Genomic DNA, 21,343 nt, shown 5'->3' on the forward strand with positions numbered 1-21,343 from the left:
ATAATATATTTATATTTCGTCAAATTCTTCCTGCTTACATCACCATGTGATGTATGTCAGCTATGTCTGTTAGTTTAGAAGGTGTAATTGTTCACTCTTATCATTTATCTAAACATACATGTGAACATATTACAAAACTGAGCATTCTATGTCATCTTATGTTTACAATGTCGTGTTTAAATGTATTATTACTTTTTAATGTGTATTGCTACTTTTTATGTACCCCAATTGGTTCTTCATACATTCTTGATGTTCATGTTTACTTCAGAATTTACTTCTTTGCATTGTCACTTGTTTTGCTTATGTGGAGCTTTTCTCCCCAGGCCTCCACTGAAAATGGACCTGTGTCCAGTCAGAATTTCCCAATAAACAAATGTTCTGTAAATAAATAAAATAAATAAATATTGGGGCTACACAGTGGCCCATCAGATAGCATTAGTACCTCACACCAAGAGGTTCCTCAGTTTGATTTTCAATTGGGCTGCCTTCTGTGCAGAGTCTGCATGTCTTCCTTGTGTTTGTGTGGGTCTTCTCTGGGTGCTTCTTATTCCTCCCACATTCCAAAGACATGCAGTAAAGGGATTGGACACTCTAAACTGACCATAGGTGTGATTCTGTGTGCAACTGTGTGGTGTGAAAGAACAACCACCTAGCAGTATAAATCTTTGCTGTAGCTGACTGTCACTATTGAAGTGACGCCCCAACACCATGTGTAAAAATGGGAAAAAATGGCTGTGGATAGATGGATGTATGCTATATCAATATATATATATATATATATATATATATATATATATATATATATATATATATATATATATAATCTCAGCTGTGTCAATCCCCAAATGCTGTACTGCAGTGTTAGAAACCAGAAAATTAATCCAAGTACCAAGTGTGTGAATCGAGCCTACAACCTTAAAATAAGAAATCTATTGAGCCACTGTATTTCATATCCCAAATGTAATCACAGAAATAAAAGAGTATCTGCCTGATCATTTTGTTTTCAAATGCTATTCAGTACTCTCACAGCCAATGGCACCATCCTTGATTAAAAAGTTCATTGTACAGGGTTCAGTTATCTGAGGTTTTAGGGATGACAATGTCCATTATCTTTGACATAGGTTCATAGGTTCATAGGTTCATACTAGGCTATCTGCCCTAGGGCATTTACAAGCCTAGCCAGAGTGTGTTTGGCTTTCACCACCCATTTTAAAATGAATTTTTCTATGCCCTTTTTCGAGGTTAGTATACTGCGCCTCTGTTTAACAGTGACACAGAAGTGATACCCGGAGTAAATCTATGATCTCCCATCCACTCATCAAGATTCCTCTTGAAGAGAGTCAATGAGGGACTCTGCCTAACCTGGACTAGGATTTTATTCCAGAGTGAAGGGAGCCTCTGGGTTATGAATCTGTCCCTCCAGCATGTTCTATTTATTTCAGTGCTGAAGTTCAAGTCTCTCGAGCGCGTAGCTCGATGGGATTTGGATTTTCTGAGGTGCAGCATGTCCATTAATTCCGGGTTGGACATGGCTTTATACATCAGGCACAGATTGCCTCTGAGCAGGCGGTATGCCACTGAGTAGAGCTGGAGTTTCTTTAACCTGGCAGCATATGGCATCTGTTTGAGCCCTTTGATCCTCTTGGTGAGTTACTTTTGGGGTCTTTCCAGTTGCTGCAGGTGTCTGGTAAGGTACATCCCAAAAGGGGCATTATACTCAATTATGGGCCTGATGAGGGATGAGTAAAGAGGCACGATGACCTCCCCTGATCTAGATGTGAATCCCTTCATGATTAGGTGGACTATATAAAATGTTTTTCTAACCACTTTGGCCATGTGGTTATCGAATGAGAGATTGCTATCAACTTGGGTCCCCAGGTCCCTAATTACTTCTTCCGTACTTAATGGATTACCATCTATGTGGTAATTTGTGGGCATTTTGTTTTTGCTGAAGGGATGACTATACACTTTTGGCATTTAGCTTGAGGCCATGGCTCTGGCACCAGTTGTCTGTTTCTATGAGGCCCTTTTGTAGGATGCTTGTGTCAGCTGGAGAGTCGATTATGGCGCCCAGTTTGCAGTCATCTGCGAACTTGGTCAGCCACAGTCCTTCCGTGTTGGCCTGTACCTCCGAAATATATACCGAACAAGAGAGGTCCCAGGACTGAGCCTTGTGGGACGCCACTTGTAACTGGTTTGGAGTCTGACATGGCTCCAGCAATTCTAACCATGTGGGTTCTGTCCTTGAGCTAGTTTGCAACCCATCTAGTGACATAGGGGTTTATATTTAAGCTGGTGAGCTTATCTATAATGCCCAAGTGGGTATTGTATCGAAGGCTTTTGCGAGGTCCAGGTAGGCTGTGTGGACCACCTTCCCCTCAATGGCCTTGGTGACTGTTTCAAAGAAATCGACCAGGTTTAAGAGGCAGGATCTGCCCTTAACAAAGCCGAACTGGGTAGGATTCAGTGTCTGTAGGTCCCCAATATCTTTATTTATGAGGTCCATGATGATCCTTTCCATAGCTTTGCAGACCAAGCTAGCCAGGCTTATGGGGCGATAGTTTCCAGGATCCGTTGAGGCACCACCTTTGTGGAGAGGGACCACTGTTGCTGTACGCCACTCTTTGGGTACATATCCTGTAGTAAGGCTGAGATTGAACAGTAGTTTTATGTTTGGGTTTAGTTCTTCTTGGAGTTCATGTAGGATGCAGCCCGGGACACCGTCTGGTCCCATTGATGCTGTGTTTTTGCTTTGGGAGGGCGGCTCTTACCTGAGTATCTGAGATGTCAGGGGGGCAGCACTCTGCTGGGATAGATATTTGCCCTTGCGGTGGGGAAGGGGAGAAGTTTGCGCTGAACCTGTCAGCTAGGATGTTGGCAATGTCTGTGGGTTCGGTGTATTTTTTGTCATTTTGGACTAATTCTGAGCATATCTGGGAATTCCCACCCAGGTTCCTAACATAACTAAAGAAAGCCTTGTGATTATCCTTAGTGTCCTGTGCAATTTTTCTCTCGAAGCTGGCCTTAGACGATTTTATGAGTGCCCGTAGTTTTTTGCTAATACTGATCAGAGATGCCTTCCCTTTTTGGGATTTTGCTCTATCATGTAGTAGCTTCCTCCTTCTATTGTATAGTTTGTTTATGGCTGGACTCCACCAGACAGGACGCCTGCCTTTGGAGGACTGGGTCTTGGTTTTGTTTGGGATTGCATGATCCATGCATTCCTGAAGGTGTTCATAGAATGCGTTTATAAAGGATTCTATGGTCTGGGCCATATTTTCCACAGGCCCGGGGGCTTTGAAGGATTACACCTCGGTTTTGAAGAGTGTGAAATTTGCTTTAGAGAAGTTTTTCACTGTAGTTTTCTGGGCAGGGGCTGGGGTCGGGATGTGAATATCTAGTGAGATTAGTTCATGGTATGATCTTACCAGTGAGGGATATACTTCTGGTCTGGAGCATAGAGTCCCCATGTTGGTGATGATCCGGTCCAGTATGTTTTCCCCTCTTGTGGGAGTGGTAACAAGTTGTTCCATAGCATTTGAGTTTATAAATTCTAGGAACCTTTGTCTAGGGTGTTGGAGCTAGAGTAATGCTCCCAGTCTATATTTGGGTAGTTGAAGTCACCCAATATAATGGTGTTTGGAGAGACCTTCATATTTTCCAGTGTTCTTAGGAAGGCCGAGTGGGGTTCCTGGGTTTGGGAGGGTGGTCTGTAGCAGGTTATAAACTGGAAGGCAGTTTTACCCACTGTTAGTTGCACATGGATAGTCTCTGATGCTTCGTGCTGTGCCACCAACCTGGAGGTGTGGGTATCTTTGATGAATATTGATACTCCCCCTCCTTTTGTGGTTCGGGCCAAGTTTTGGGGCTGAAAAACATGGTATGGGGTATAACCTGGTAGTGCTGGGGTGCTCTCTGGGAGCCTTGAGCCATGTTTCTGTTACTACACAGATATCAATGTTCTCCATGCTAAGGAGAGTTTTGAGTGCGTGCATCTTGAGGTTTAGACTTCTGGCGTTGAGTAGCATTACTCTTAGTTTCTTATCCCTTGTGATACCTATGGAGGTGGGTTTGTCTTTTGAGCCTTGCCTAAAAAAGGCACTATGGGGGTGGCAAGAGCCTTTGCCAATATCTGAAAGCCCAGGTGTGACAGGTGCAAGCCATCCCTACCGAAGCATCGTGGCTTGTCGAGCATGTCATCCCAGGCTGACAGGCATTGGATCCCCTTTGAATGACACCAATACTTAAGCCAATTTTTGAAATTGATCATCTTGTCTTCATATTGTGGCATCATTCTTGGTGAGGGTAAGATGCTACTCAAGGTCAGGGTCATACCGGCCTGGGCTACATGCTCAGAGAGCTCCTCTATGTCTCTTTTCACGTAGTCCAAGGAGGTACATCTCAGGTCATTCACACCAGCATGGACAATGACTGAGTCATATTTGTACTTGCCTTGGAGTGACCTGAGTGCTTGTGTTATGTGGTGGATCCTAGTGCCCGACAGGCAGCTCACCGTGACCTTCTCCTTGTTCAGCCTGGTGAGTGGGACGTCAGTGTGCCTGACAATAGAGTCACCTGTATAATTCACTCAGCATTATCATTATTTCATAAAACATTATATGAAATACAGTCACAAAACATAATACCACTATCATGGAGATACTCCCTAATCACCCCCATCATAAAAGAAAATAAAGATCCTAAGCAATGTAACTCTTACAGGGCAATTTCATTACTTAACAATGATTATAAAATCTTTATGTCAATACTTGTTTGTCTTTTCAGCTTTTCCTGGTTAGGGGTCGCCACAGCGGAACTCCAGTCTGCTAATGATTGGAAGTAGATTTTTTACGGGTGCCGAGGTACCAGCTCGACACCCAACCTTCAGCGAAGGCACGCCCATTCACGCATGTCTTTTGGAGGCCACTCGACTGTGGGGAGGACATGCAGACTCCACACAGAAGGCACTCCAGCCGAGAATTGAACAGGGGAACATCTTGCTGTGAGGCAACAACGCTACTGCTGTACCACCACAGAATTAAAAAAATCATTAATATATATCATAAATGAGGATCAAACATGATTCATATACAATAGACATACGCATGACAATATCCAGAGAGTTTTAACACTTACAGATTTCTTAAACAATGATAATCAGGAAGCCCTTATAGTTGCATTAGACATAGAAAAAGCCTTTGATACACTCAGATGAGACTATCTTTTCAAAGCACTAGAATTATATGAATTTCCCCACCACTTCATTACACTGATAAAAAACATATATAAAGACGATTTTGCTTATGTAACACTTGGGCTGTTTATATCAGAAGCCACTGAGATAACTAAAGGCACAAAACAAGGTTGCCCTATGCCACCTATTTTATTTGCATTAGCTATAGAACTATTTGCATCATCAATACGTAATGATCCTAAAATAAAATGTATTGACATATATGGTCAACTTAACTCAAAAATTATGTTATTTGCTGATGATGTTTTACTCACCTTATCTGTATCAAATGAATCTTTACAAGAACTAGATGAGCTAGTGGAAAAATTATATCTTATTTCTAGTCTCTGTTTTAGCAAATCAAAGTCTAACTATATGTTTCTGAATAAAAAGGTGGACTTTCCATCAAATACAAACCATATAACAGGTAAACAGATTCCTACTATAAAATATCTATTAGTAACACTAAGTGAAAATATGGAATCTACTTTAACCATAGATTACAATAATATAACAAATAACATAAAAATGCAAATAGCAAAATGAAATAAATTGTAACTGAAATTTGAGGACAGATTGCAAATAATAAAAATGATATTACTCCCAAAAATAAATTATATAGCACATGCTATTCCCATGATACCAAATAAAAATGTTTTAAAAGAAATAAATAAAATCCTATTAAATTTCCTTTGGTTTCCAAAAAGAAATAGGATAGCTTACACACATCACATCAGGCCATGGGAAATGGGTGGAATTAATTTTTCAGATATAGAGACATATATAAAATCTTTTATTTTCACAATTGTTATAAATTGGATAGATTCTAATTATTCTTCAGTTTGGAAAAGTCTACATACTATTATCTTTCTAAATGAAAACAAATTAATTAAAAAATCATGCTAAATGAACAAAATAATAGGCTTTGGCATATTGTTAGCATTCAATATAATATAACAAAACCAACTAATTTAATCTATATAAATAACATTTATAACCTATTTATAGAAGATTCATTCATATAGCTGACATACATCATATGGTGATGTAAGCAGGAAGAGTTAGACAAAATATAAATATGTTATATAACATATATATATATATATATATATATATATATATATATATATATATGCGTGTGTGTCTGTGTGTGTGTGTGTGTGTGTGTGTGTGTGTGTGTGTGTGTGTGTGTGTGTGTGTGTGTGTGTGTGTGTGCGTGTGTGTGTGTCTGTGTACATATAGTAAAACTGCAAGAAAAACTTAACCAGGCTAGAGTTTTCACTATGTGATACCTCTGACCTCTCTAAAATGGAGGCCCATGGGATATACTGTATCCATTACAGGCGGTTTAAGGTATAACATAGTAAAAACTCTAGCTCGGCTAAGTTTTTCTTACAATTTTTATTGAATGATTTGTATGTGTGACCTTTTTACTCTTTGGTTTGGTTTATATATATATATATATATATATATATATATATATATATATATATATATACATACAAACGCACACACACACACACACACACACACACACACACACACACACACACACACACACACACACACGCACACTTACATATATATTTATATTATATAATATATTTATATTTTGTCAAATTCTTCCTGCTTACATCATCGTGTGATGTATGTCAGCTATATGTCTGTTAGTTTAGAAGGTGTGATTGTTCGCTCTTATCATTTATCTAAACATACATGTGAATATATTATAATACTGAGCATTCTATGTCATCTTATGTTTACAATGTTATGTTTAAATGTATTATTACTTTTTAATGTGTATTGCTACTTTTTATGTACCCCAACTGGTTCTTCATACATTCTTGTTGTTCATGATTACTTCAGAATTTACTTCTTTGCATTGTCACTTGTTTTGCTTATGTGGAGCTTTTCTCCCCAGGCCTCCACTGAAAATGGACCTGTGTCCAGTCAGAATTTCCCAATAAACAAATGTTCTGTAAATAAATAAAATAAATAAATATTGGGGCTACACAGTGGCCCATCAGATAGCATTGGTACCTCACATCAAGAGGTTCCTCAGTTTGATTTTCAATTGGTCTGCCTTCTGTGCAGAGTCTGCATGTCCTCCTTGTGTTTGTGTGGGTTTTCTCTGGGAGCTTCTATTTCCTCCCCATATTCCAAAGACATGCAGTAACGGGATTGGACAATCTAAACTGACCATAGGTGTGATTCTGTGTACAACTGTGTGGTGTGAAAGAACAACCACCCAGCAGTATAAATCTTTGCTGTAGCTGACTGTCACTATTGAAGTGACGCCCCAACACCATGTGTAAAAATGGGAAAAAGTGGCTGTGGATAGATGGATGTATGCTATATAAATATATATATATATATATATATATATATATATATATATATATATATATATATATCAGCTGTGTCGATCCCCAAATGCTGTACTGCAATGTTAGAAACCAGAAAATTAATCCAAGTACCAAGTGTGCGAATCGAGCCTACAACCTTAAAATAAGAAATCTATTGAGCCACTGTATTTCATATCCCAAATGTAATCACAGAAATAAAAGAGTATCTGCCTGATCATTTTGTTTTCAAATGCTATTCAGTACTCTCACAGCCAATGGCACCATCCTTGATTAAAAAGTTCATTGTACAGGGTTCAGTTATCTGAGGTTTTAGGGATGACAATGTCCATTATCTTTGACATGCGGTTCATGGGCTGATAATAGCATGCTCCAAGACTGTAACATGCCGTGTTTTTAGGCACTGGTGCTTAAATGCTTGTAAAATCTAGGGAGTAACCTTATCCACTAAACCATACCTTGGAAGCACACTTTATGAATGGACTAAGACGCTCCAGGATATGGTTTATCATACAGGAGAGCTCCTCAGCTGGTGGGAAAAGCTTGGTACAGCTACTATGTGTCATATTACATGCTAGGGGCATGATCTAAATCCATGAAACACATGTTAGTATGCCTTATTTATAGCATTAAATGGATATTGTTTGCATTTTTCAACTATTTATTTACATTAATTGACCAGGAATGCCAGTCTGGGAAGCTGCATTTTCAATGAACTCCGAGGAAATGAGAATCAGCAGACATCTAACAATACATCAAATTAATTAGAAAGACAATAAAACTTAACGGATACAGAATTATTACATGGAAAGCAACTGCTATACGCACTATGTAGATTATTCATTGTAGGTATAGATGGTAAACCAAGGCATATACATGTATTTAGACAAAATATTAAATTAGAAAATATAGCCTAACCGGGAAAAGCTGAAAAAAGAAGAAGAAGCGTATTTTGTTGTTTTTAAAATCTGATAATATTGACATGTCATTAAGAATTGCTATCTGGAACATTATTGCCATATAAAGACACATAAATTGTATGTCTTAGTGAATCAGAGCTTAGGAATTTTACAGAGTAGCCCTGAGATTCAGAAAGAGTTACCAGAAGTGGTAAGGCCTAACACGAGTGGCCAACCCCTCACAGTAATCCTTTCTGATTCAGAGACAGGCCCACCTCAGTAATTTTACATGGTCAGAAAAATCACCAAGGAAGGCCTTCCGATGGAGTGTCTGATGATAATTAGCTTTGTGCTCTCACCCAGAGCTGCCTGTGGGAAGGGATTTATGTTACTGAATGATTCAGAGAATAGCCCAGCTACATAAATAGCATAGCTGAATCTGATAATTAACAGAGCCATAATGCTGTGTTCCCTCTTTATAGTCAATGGGAGAGACCATGTTGCAATTTTAAGGAAGTGAGTGTGTGTGTGTGTGTGTGTGTGTGTGTGTGTGTGTGTGTGTGTGTGTGTGTGTGTGTGTGTGTGTGGCTATGTGAACATTTCTTCTGGGGTGAATGGTGCCAGATGACTTTGTGTGTGTGTGTGTGTGTGCGTGTGTGTGTGTGTGTGTGTGTGTGTGTGTGTGTGTGTGTGTGTGTGTGTGTGTGTATGTGTGTGTGTGCATGTGTGTGCATGCGTATTTTCTTAGGTGGTAACAAAAGGGGGTTAGGTGGGGGATTGAGAGTGTATGTTTCTGTATGCATGTGCGCCATGTATAAGTGAGCGTGTCCTTGAGTTTATCTAAATGTGGTTGGTGTCATACTGAATGAATGCCTGTGTGTGTGTGTGTGTGTGTGTGTGTGTGTGTGTGTGTGTGTGTGTGTGTGTGTGTGTGTGAGAGAGCACGCACTTGCATATATGTGTGTGTGTGTGTGTGTGTGTGTGTGTATGAAAAATGCTTACATGTGAGTGGGTCAGTGAATAAGGCTTTTCCCAGATAGTGCATGGGTCACCAGTGGTAATTACCTCCGAAAATGCTGTTTAACTCTGGCAACAATTATGGGCGGCGATTCAGAGACATACAAATTAAATGTATCCCTGAAATGCATTTTATGAGATCTGATAAATTGACCTACTTGTGGTAGGCTGCTTATACGTGTGGTAAGTATTCTTTCTGAATCACAGGGTAGGTTTGCTGAGCACATGTACATACTTGTACAATCTGAATAGCTAAGTGGTTGGAAATAGTCTCACAAAACATTTGATTTATATTTTTTTATGTATGCATGTATGTACACACATGTACATATGTATGTTATGCCTATGTGTGTCTACACACACACACACACACACACACACACACACACACACATATATATATATATATATATATATATATATATATATATACACAATTATACACACCCACACACATATATATCTATATCTATCTATCTATATATATATATATATATTTATGTACATGCATGCACCAGTTCATTGTTATATGCTCAAGACTCAGAATGCCAAGTCCAGCAGTGAGCAAAACCATATGCAGAATCTTGGACTACCAAATACAGACATGTGTGAGCAGACACCAAATATAAACACCCTACCTCTCTGGACTAAGGATCAAATGCTAACTTGGGTCCAGAAAGGCGGCAAGTTCGGACATTTGTTAATGTTGGTATTTGACATTCTGAGTGTCAGCGTTCAAAGTTTGAAGTGCTTGATTCAATATTCCAAGTCTCGAGCAAGTAAAAGTAAACTTTATATATGCATATATATTATCACAAGGATGCAGGTAGGTAGAATGCTTACATTAAAGAAACCAATGAACTTACTGTACTAGGTATGACAAACGCAGATGATCAGCTCTGTTTCACTTAGTGGATTGCAAATGTTAGAATCTTTATCAGATTTATTAGAACCACAAAAGGTGGGGAAGGTGACAGTATTTTCGAATCCACACTTTTTTGTAAATCTCTTGACTAATGGTAATGTGTTGTACACATTGTTGTATGTTGTCTCATCACATCAGTTGTATCTGCTATTTGCATATTTGTAACAAATGTCATAAGACATGAATGCATTCCATTCATGAGGAACTCCACTCTTGGTTGATATTTACTATTTAGCTACCTGTTTGAGGAAATACAGAACAAATCTTTTGTATTCAACTTTTGCTTTTAATAATGCTCTCACTTTTAAATTTCACAGAGTCTGCATGGCTTGATACTTGGCTACTTAGCAATGACCATTTGACTATCAAATGCATGACTCCATAACTGCCAGTCACCATCAACAAATCAAGTCACCCAAAACAGCATGCTGTTCAACATTAATACAGTTTTTGCTTGGCCCCTTTAGATCCTTCATCTGGGTGGCTTTGTCTCTTCACTCCTTTACTGAAATATACTAACTTCTCAGTTGTTCAACCATGTGGAAACAAGAAACTTTTTTGCACCCTGTAAAGTTTAACTCACTTTTAACTGTGATCTTACTGTGCTAATATTAGAATAGGAAATGCAGACAGAAAGATATTAAGTTGGATAAACTGCACTGGGAACATCGGGCATCAACATAAAGTTCACAGGTTGTTTGTTACTAGGCCTGAGGACCAGGAGAGGAGTGAGTTCCCTAGCTGAGTTTCTCAGTTGCCACAAAGCACTGTCTGGTTAAGTAAGTTGTTCAAGGTCACACAGTAGACAAATGGAGGATGGGACAATTAAACCTTGAACCACAGAAAGCAACTTGTTAATATAATAGCTCATAGTCTTAATCCTCTCTGCTAACTGACAGACTTCAACCAGTTAAATGGAAGCTGTTATTGCATACTTAGAAACCACTATGAAAACATAATGCCACAAATTCACCAGAAATGCAGCCATTTTATTTTTCCATTTCTATCTCCTGTTCATTATGAATGAGAACCCAGCAGTTTTTTTTTTTACTATAACACATCTTAGAATCCCTGTCAAAGGCTAAAATGGTATCAGACAGCATACATTGTCCCAAATTATGAAAGTTGCTGTCACCCGCTCTGAACGTAAAAAATTGTTACTAGTGGGGTGCCACAGGGAATGTGGTTGACTGAGTTTGCTAATAACTGCAAACTGGGCGATATTGGGATACAAATAGATTCAGCAAGGGCTGGAATATGCATATATCTGGTGTGCTCAAAATGGTCTCAACCTAAATGCTAAAAACTGCAGAGTAGTAGTATTAAGAAAAAAACTGTCCTCATCTCACATTTTATAAATTGTGCTCCTCTTTAGACATACATGATCATATGATACCTGGATACTTAGGTGGAAAACTCTCTCAGCTGATCATTATGTTTCCACCATGGTCAGGAAGTACTTCTATTGGGTCCAGTTAATTTCCAAGAGAATATTTTCAAGACCCAAAGAAGTCATCAAACCACTGCACTCTTCCCTTATCAGAACTATCACTGAATACTGTGCTTTCTTTGCCTTGTAAATATCCATGCATATTGCTCAACTGGAAAGGCCCGAAGACTTCTAACCAATAAAATGTAAGGCCTTAAATTTACTCTGAGGTGACCTGTGTCTGGCTTTTTAAGCCATGAAACACCCGGTCCTATCTGACCTCCTCTTTCTTTGCAACATAAGTAGCTCTACCAATATCTGCTCTAGCTACCCAAATAATCAACAAATAAGACTTTCTGGAGGAATAGGCCTCCAATTCAATGTATCCATAGCCTACAGAAATAATTTATTATTACATGTCAACCAAAGTGCTACTTTGACTACCTTTAAGGCTAATCTTGACTGGATGGGTAGACAAAGATTTATGCCAGTGTTATCGCATTCATCTCTTCTCAGTTAAGGAGATGATCACTATTAAATGTTTGCAAAGGGAAACCAGAAATTTTAAGTGTGGCTGCTTAAAGGTCTACAAGGATTTTATGGTTTTGTGATCTATATGTTCCTAAATATAGTCTTCAGCATATACATTCTCTAGAGTGCAATAAGCCTCCATTTTGTTCTGATCCTTTTTTCTTTTTAAAATGTTGTTTCTGTCTTTTCTACTGACATTAAGCTCCAGGGAATCCTTGCATTATGCATTAACTGATCCCATTAGAACAAAACTTTGAGTGACAGAATGCCTGAAGCTATCACATTCTGGAGTTGGGCTTTTATGGTGCTTTGTCATCTGAGTATCTAGTCAAACCAAGGTAAAAGTGCTACAAATGTTCATTTGGGCCACTGGGCTGGCCTCTAATTCTTGAATTAGTTCACAACCAATTGCACATCGGAGCATTTTTTGTCATCTCCACTACATGTCCCATTTACCTTCACAGTACTTGTCCCACTCTGTTTCCCTTCCCTCAGTCTGTACTATGGATTTACACCCTTTTTTGCCTCATTATTTGTCATTCCATTCCATTTAATGTGATCTGCTGATCAACATTCTATCTTCCCACCTACAGGCTTTATTCAGGGTACACTTTTCTTGTAATCTTGGTAATTTTTAATTTGAAATCCGTGTTCTGTCAAAATACAACAAATGAATTTTTTTATTAAAAATACTTCTTCTTGAGCCTAAATGATCCTGTTCTCATCACATTTGTATCTTGTCAAGCTTACGTCTGCCAATGACATCTGCATCATGCTGGAATATTGTGGTGCTGCAGGCCTGTGTGGATTTATTTTGTAATTTTCTGCTAACATGGTTTTATGCTTGATGGCAGATCTTCAGTCATATCATTGAGTCCCCTTCTGGAAGCATCTGGAAGAGAGCTATACATTTCAGGGTTCCTTTCAAGCTACCAGTATTTGAACAGATAAATAATTTTATTTATTATTCAGGCAATCCCACTGGTCAGGGGTTCCCCTTTCAGGGGCAACGTGGGACCACCGTCTGGTTAAGTGACTTGCTCAGAGTCACACTGACTGAAACTGGACGTTGAGAGAAATAAAGCTGGAGGCTGCGAGAATTAAACTCTGAGCTACAGCAAGCAGCTCATTAGCAGGTCATAACCTGAATCGTCCGTGTTATCAGACATGCTGCTCACATCCTCATTTAGCAAACTCCTCTCTTGCACATCAGCATAGGTGGAAAGAAAGTGCTAGTTCCCTTGTATTAATGATATTTACTCAGTGTCTGTTCCATTAATTAATACCACCTATGGTGAAGCTAATAATGGAGATCTGGACTATTATGTTCAAGCTGGTAATGCCACGGCACTGTGTTTAACCAAGCTGCTCTTTGTTTGGGTTTGTTATTACACTCATCTTAATCTTGGCAGGTTTCTACAGAAAAAAAAGCCTAGATAATCACAAGATGATTGCAAGAGACTGTATCTTAAACTCTCTTGCTGAGAGATAACTTACCTGTTTCTCACTTTTCTTTCCACAGTTGCCATTATTTTTTCCTTTCTTCTTATCTTGCCTGCTTAGACAAGAAGCAGCCTGAACTGGTAATGCAGCTGTAGACTCTGCTCAGCATTATACATACCTTCTTTACCGGTCGAGTAGCTTCATACGTGATAGATGTTTTTGCCTATTATACGTATACTGTACAAGCTACTGCAGCATTTGCATATACAGTTCTCACGTACCAGCTGTTAAAGGAAAACTGAGATGTCATTTCCATTTGCAAGTCAGTAATGTATACTTGTTAAAGACATACTTCAGCATGTGTGTGCATGTGAGACACGCACCTTTAAATGCTTGAAAGCATTGCATGCTATGCAGTACAGCTGGTGAAGTTGACAATACAATAAAACAAGATATCCTGGTGTTTTTCATAAAACATCTGCATTTTTAATGTAATTGGTCCTCTTTTTGTTTTTTTTTAACTCATGCTTTCATACAGTCTCTGAAGATACATACACGTACAACTACTAACACCCACAATGACATATAGAAAGGGTTATAAATATAAATGTGCCTTTAATGTGCCATGCACTGATCTTAAGGAGCATATGAGACAAGAAAACATCAGCTACTAGGATAGATATGGTATAAAAGTGCAAACATAATAAAAAAAATGATTAGACAAAAATAATACAGGTTCATAGGTACTTACTAGGTTACTGATCAATGAGAATCTTCAGAAAACTAGCCATGTATTCTCAACAAGTATTTTTTTTCTAGCTCTCGCATATAAACAACCCAGAGCCTTTGTATTTTAGGTAGCAATAATGCAGAGCTTGGGCAGGCATTTACAAGTTACCCCTATCCATAAGGAAAGGGGGTTTTAATCCAGGGGTGCACTTGTGGTTTTGCATCCATTCATGCAGATTATGCTTCAACAGGGTAAGGCACATACTTTGTTTTATGTGAAGAAGAAGACAGTTCCAGTGAAATGGTATTTTTCTGTGATACATATTTATTCCTCCAACATGTTCTATTGATTCTATGTATTTCCGTACCAGGTAGATCAATAGTTGACATTGCAGTGTAGCGTTAGGGAGATGCTGCACTCCTGAGTGTGTTGTCCTCTGGAAGATACACTAAACCAGGGCTCCATCTGGCTTGAGCTGATGGTGGCTCCGCTGGATTTAAAAGCTCCCACAACACCTATCAAAAAGAGTAGGCAAAGTTCCCCAATGCCCTGGCCAAATTTCCCCTAGTACTATAAATACTACTGCTTGTCTCCATAGAAAAGAAGCCATTAGCCTAGTGGGACTAACCCAGCCAACAAATGATAGACAAATAAATAAATAATGTAAATAAATAAACTATGTTGCAGAAGCAATTGTGATCTCTTGAGCAGGTGTTTATGCCACTGTTGGGCTCACGGACATGCAGTAGGTCTGAAAAGATGGGGTCAGTTAAGGATCTGTAATTGAGGCAGATGTCACCCATCAGTAGCTTGTAAGATACTGATGAGAGGGACAGGGCTTTGAGATGGTCAGTGTAACTTATATGATTTAGGCCCTTCGTTTTCTTGATGAGAAAGCATTGTGGTTGTATTCAGCTTGTGTCAAATGTCTGGACAGGTACATACCAAAGGGGAAATTATAGTCAATGATCAGCCGAATAAGTGCTGAATATAGTGGACATATATTGACATCTATGGACCTGAATGCCATATCCTTACTAATAAATGCACAATGAAAAAATAATTTCTTGCAATAGTGGATACATGATGATCAAAGGACAGCTCATTGTCTGTGTGGGTTCCCAGGTCTCTAACTACTGGCTCAATATTCAGGGGTGTGTTGTTGAACTGATAGTTACAAGGGAAATCATTATTATAATACATTTTTTTGACATTTAGTTTTAGGCCATGGTTTTGACACCAGCTGTTTGTTTGGGAAAGGCCATCTTGGAGGATCTTGGTGTCTTCTAAAGAGTTTATGACAGCACCAAGTTTACAGTCAGCTGCAAACATGGTCAGCCATAATCCCTTAACAGTAATTTTGACCACCAAGGAGTAAATGCCAAAGAAGAGTGGCCCAAGGCATGACCCCTGGGGTCACCACTAGTGACAGGCATTAAGGAGGATGTAGAACCACCCACCCTAATTTCTTGGGTTTTCTATCTAATGAATTATATTGGGATTTACATTTAGCTGAGTGAGTTTATCAACTACGCTAAAGACTGGGATAGTGCTGAATGCCTTTGTAAGCTCTAGATATGCAGTGTGTATTGATTTTTCCCCCATCCATTGCTTAACTAACCTTCTTAAAGAAGACAGATATGTTAAGCAGGATCTGCCCTTGACAAAATCAGACTGGCTGGGTCAAGGGTTTGTAAGTTGCTGATATTCTTATGTATTAATTTCATAATGATCCTTTCCCTAGCTTTACATGTGAGACTGCTCAGACTTATTGGTCTATAATTACACAAGTCCATTGACACCCCACCTTTGTGCAGTGGGGATGACCATTGATGCTCTCCATTCATCTGGCAAAATCCCTGTTTTGGAGGTTAATATTAAGTAGTTTCTGTAGGAAGGTTGCCGGGTCCTGTTTCAGGCTAGCATTAGGCATCCTGGAATATGTTATCTGGCCCCTCAGAAAAAAAGTGTTCTTGTTTTTGGATAGTGCTTTTAGGATTTATTCATGGGTGATTTTTTTTTGGGGGGTGTCAGTATGTGAGCTGGGAATGTGGGGGGGTGAAGTAATATTATGTTACAAGTTTATCGGAAACATTTGTATTTACCAGAGGGATATGAGAGTATGTAAACACAAAAGCATCTTAATAAGAGAAGACCTGCGTTTTTCAGGTCCATTTATGTGTTTTGTTTATCACTGCAGCTCCCCCACCGATGATGTAGTCCATCTGTACAAGTTATTCTTAAATTCCTAGATTAATCTACAGTTTGTGAGTCAATAGTAATGTATTCCACACTTCTGCTGTCCTCTGTAAGAGCCAGTGTTCCTTTAACTCAGACTAGAATCATTCTTTCACTTGCCCCCCGTTTCCTTTTCCCTGTCATTATGTTCAGCTTTGTCCCTTTGACTTATTATTTTTTAATTCCACCTCCCATATTCAGCCTTATCATTTTGCCATGTCTCTATTGTGTAAGCTTGGGTCTGTGCCGCACAGAGATGAAGTCCTGACTGCAGCTCAGGTTACTAGGGTTTCATTATCAACTCTGGTACTGGAGGAGGCAGGAATTGAGGATGACTGAAATGGCTTGGCTTGCTCATCTCTGCTGGGGAGAGTGAAAGGTTATGCACACTTAGAGGACACAGTGATCAGGTGGAATTTCCCTGGTGAAGACTTGGGATACGACCTCTCATGCTTTGGGGTTGGTGGGTGGGGATGCTTGATGGCAATGTCCCTTGATGAAATCAGGGATCATCCATTGCAGAAAGCCCACTGTACACCCCCTTCCTTCATGATGTTGAGCATGCATGGGGATGTTAGGGTTGCAAAAAAATTGACAGACTGAAAACCATCCTTAAAGGCTACTAAATGATCGACCCTCTTGGGCAGCTGTTGTCATTGGTGAGCAGGAACAAATGGATTAATTGGCAGAAAGGGGGCTGATCAGAGGGCAGCAGGGGCAAACGAGTGGAAAAGAATTCACAGAGTGATCTCCACCAGCAGACTTTCTTTTCATCCGTATGAATGCTGGAAGTCAGCACAGGCCTCCAGAAATAGCCTTACCAGTATCCTGTTTTGTAAAGGGATGACCCTCCTATACCATAAGCATCCCGTTGTACGATACGACTGCATGTTCTCATTAAAATAATAATTATAATGCAACTGGTCCATGTAATTGATGGTCAGATAAAACTGACTAAAATCTCATTTGAATCATAATTGATAGAAAAGCATGAATGTGTATAGACTGTATGTTCTTGTATCATTTTTGATCATAGGAGTTATTAGGGAAGTTAGTCTAGAAGAGTATGTGTGCATTGGCAATGACCACTGTCATGTCGCACTCCCAGACCTGTAGACATTTTTGTTTGTCTGCCAGCACAGTTTCACTGTCTGTGGTTTGTTTTATTTTCTCAATAGTTGTGCATTGGACTTGAGCATTGGGAGTGAGGTGTTTACAGGAAGGCTTGTCATCCTGCAAGAACTTTTTTTAATATTTTTTGTGTAGAATACTTTCTAGCAATTTTAATTCAGTAAAATGAGATTTAATTTAATTGTGTTCAGAGATTTGTGATTCAGTCAAAGAAGAATTTGATCAAGTGACATAGATCTAATTCAAGAAGAGTTATTCCAACCTTCCAACACTTTTCCCATTTACCTTGAAGGCCACTGCTAACATTTTTCTGGAATCCCCCATCAAATGGCAGAAGAATTCTGCAACCTATACTTAACAGGCAGTTTCCAGGTTAGGGCTATGCATTACTCTAATTATAGTTTATAAATCAGATGATAGCAGCGAATGGGAATTGTTCTTATGTTTTGCTGGCTGTAGTAACTGCAGGATGCATGCATAAAGGAGTTTCAAGGGTATAGCCAGACATTTTTATTTTGCATTCAAACCTCATACTTTTGCCCTTACTCACCATGCTAAAAATACACCCATCTCTTGAGTACTACCCCATACAACTTGAGAAATGAACACATTATCAGTGTTCACTGCCTGCAACCATAAATGACTATTTTGGGGGAAGCATTACCACTTCTAAGCCTGCATGAGAGATGCTCAGGAAAAATAATGAATGACTACACTGTGTTGGATATACTGTAGATTATAATGACTCATAGCTTTACATTATTTTAATGTCACTGTATTTTAAGTAGCAATGTTTATATATTCATTTATACTAAGACATTTGTCAATGCTTGATTTCCAACATTATTGCTGATAATATAGTGCAATTACACAGATTTTGGATGACGAAATTTTCTTCAAAACTTCAGTGTAACTGCCATTTATATTTTCAGCTCAAAGATTACAACGGATAAGAATTTTATTCTGACTTGTTACAGCTGATAGCATGCTAATCACAGGTATAGAGGCAAAGCTTATGTGCAAGGTGTGTGTGTGTGTGTGTGTGTGTGTGTGTGTGTGTGTGTGTGTGTGTGTGTGTGTGTGTGCGTGTGCGCGCGCGTCTGTGTGTGCACCTGTGTGTGTTGGGGAGTCCCTGTAGGGAACATTTCTGTTTTCTAGCACTTTCTTTGCCTACTTTTCTCTGGCATAGAATTTATTAAACAGTAGTGTGAAGATGCTTTTATTTTATAGCTTCTGTCTGTGATACTTTTTGTGGAACAGTTTGTCAACAGAATGCACATGCTTTTCTTATTTCATTTAGTCAGGAAACAGTTCTACAAACTGAGTCTGTGTGTCATTGTTGATGATGAGTGATTGTGCATCACTATTGAATGACAATTGCATTACATCATCAATGGCTGTCAACATTAACACGAGTTTACATGTCTCTGAGCTGTTAACGAACCATGGTGTATGACAGGGTCATGACAGGAGGTACAAAACATCTGGCAAATACATGATAAACAGATTTAATAGCTGATATTCATAAAATAAGTTCCTGATGCAAAAAGAAAACAAAGTCCATCTATGAGAGGAAAACAAGAAGCAGAAAAAAGGGATAAAAAGAGGTCAGTTTTAAAGACCTGGAGTTTTCCTTTACATTTGAGGAGTAATTGCTGTTATTGACTTTTTTATTACTTTTTTTATTGGAAATTTTTGATATAAACATTTTTGCATTATCTTTAACCATATATCATACAAAGGCAATAGGATTAACATAAGATGCCAATATAACTGACTTAGGAAAAATGACATAGTCACTAAATAGAATGACCATCCTCCCATCACATCTAAAACACATTAAGTTCAAATAGTATTTAAAATGCAGCTTACTTTATACAGTTTTCTAAAAATAATACAGACAACAAAGTTGTGAAGTGTTTTCAGCTTCAGGCAACAGACAGATGTGACAATCTTTCACCCCCCTCCCTTTTACACGACTATCAGGTAGTGATGTCTGAAAACTTCATTACATTAAGCTCCAGAAAGAGGGACCAGTGTGTCACAACATTCAAACATTCAAAAAGAATAAGACATGGACAAATATATGTGGTGACTCAGCTCCCTGCAGTCCCATGAAAGGGCCAATACTAATGCATAAAACTTTGCTTACTCTATTAAAAGGTAATTTGGATGAATGGATGAGAAGCCACAAATTCATTCAAAGTTTAGCACCTACACCCCTTAAGGATAGGGGCAACCAGTAAATGTTCTAAAATATCTTTGTTCTGCCCACCTCTAGGTTATTCATATGCAAAACTTAAGGGCCAAAAAACTACCATGGGAATGTGCTTCTATGCTTCTTAAGATCCTCACAAACCAATGGCCTGGTGTCTACCTATGAACGTAAGCACAACTACCAAACTCCATGTAACAAAACTTCCTAGGTCTTTCAAATGTTTCCTTCCATTCAATCAAAAGCAGAACATAATTCAATTACATTTGTGCACTAACATTAAATAGATTCAAGCAGAGCCTCTCCTTGAAGGAGCATTTAAACAACATTCTTAGCCACTTCAATCAATGGAATCATGATATGAGAAAGAGCTATGCCCCAGCTGAGAGGATAATTCATCACCCAAAGAAGGTGCCACCTATATCCATGTAATGGAGACTAAGACTAGCTTAACTGCACATTTAATTTGGCTGTTTTACCTATGTCTAGGATCTGAAGTAAAATTAGATTACTGCAAAAATGCTTCTTCCTACAAAGCAGCAAGACTTTACCTGCAGCTTGGTACTGTTCACATACTACCAGTCTGCATCAATATAGCTTGGTACTGTTCACATACTACCAGTCTGCATCAATATAGCTTGGTACTGTTCATATACTACCAGTCTGCATCAATATAGCTTGGTACTGTTCACATACTAGCAGTCTGCATCAATATCTCAGCTTTATTTTTAAGACACATTTCCATTCTTCCCACAAACATACTGCATCTCTACCCAGTTCCTCCCCACTAACATTAAACCCTGATTGCAGCTGCTCTTTACACCTACCATCTCCATTTGTTTTCTCCAGTTATCTGCAATCAGGGTCCCAGTTTACTCCCCTAGAGTTTCCACCTCAAGTCTTTCCCTTTAATCCATCCCTGGCAGCTATCAAATTTCTCATAATCTACAAAATAAAAAGTTCCATGATACAGAAACCAATTTATCATCAGTTCCAGAAACAGCTGTTGCAAAGTCTGTCCAATTTTTACTCTCTTGCACCACATGTATTCCTGAGGCTCATCAGTGCCACAGAAACAACTCTGTGCCACGCCTGGTACCCCGCTTTGCAGTGGTTATTTCCTTACATTTTATCATTCTAAACCCACAAAATTAATTTTTGTCAGCTCCAGGCTACTTAACCCAGTGCC

Source organism: Protopterus annectens, chromosome 12.part0 (genome assembly GCF_019279795.1).
Source record: "Protopterus annectens isolate FY-2018-M chromosome 12.part0, PAN1.0, whole genome shotgun sequence".
NCBI classification, from domain to species: Eukaryota; Metazoa; Chordata; order Ceratodontiformes; family Protopteridae; genus Protopterus; species Protopterus annectens.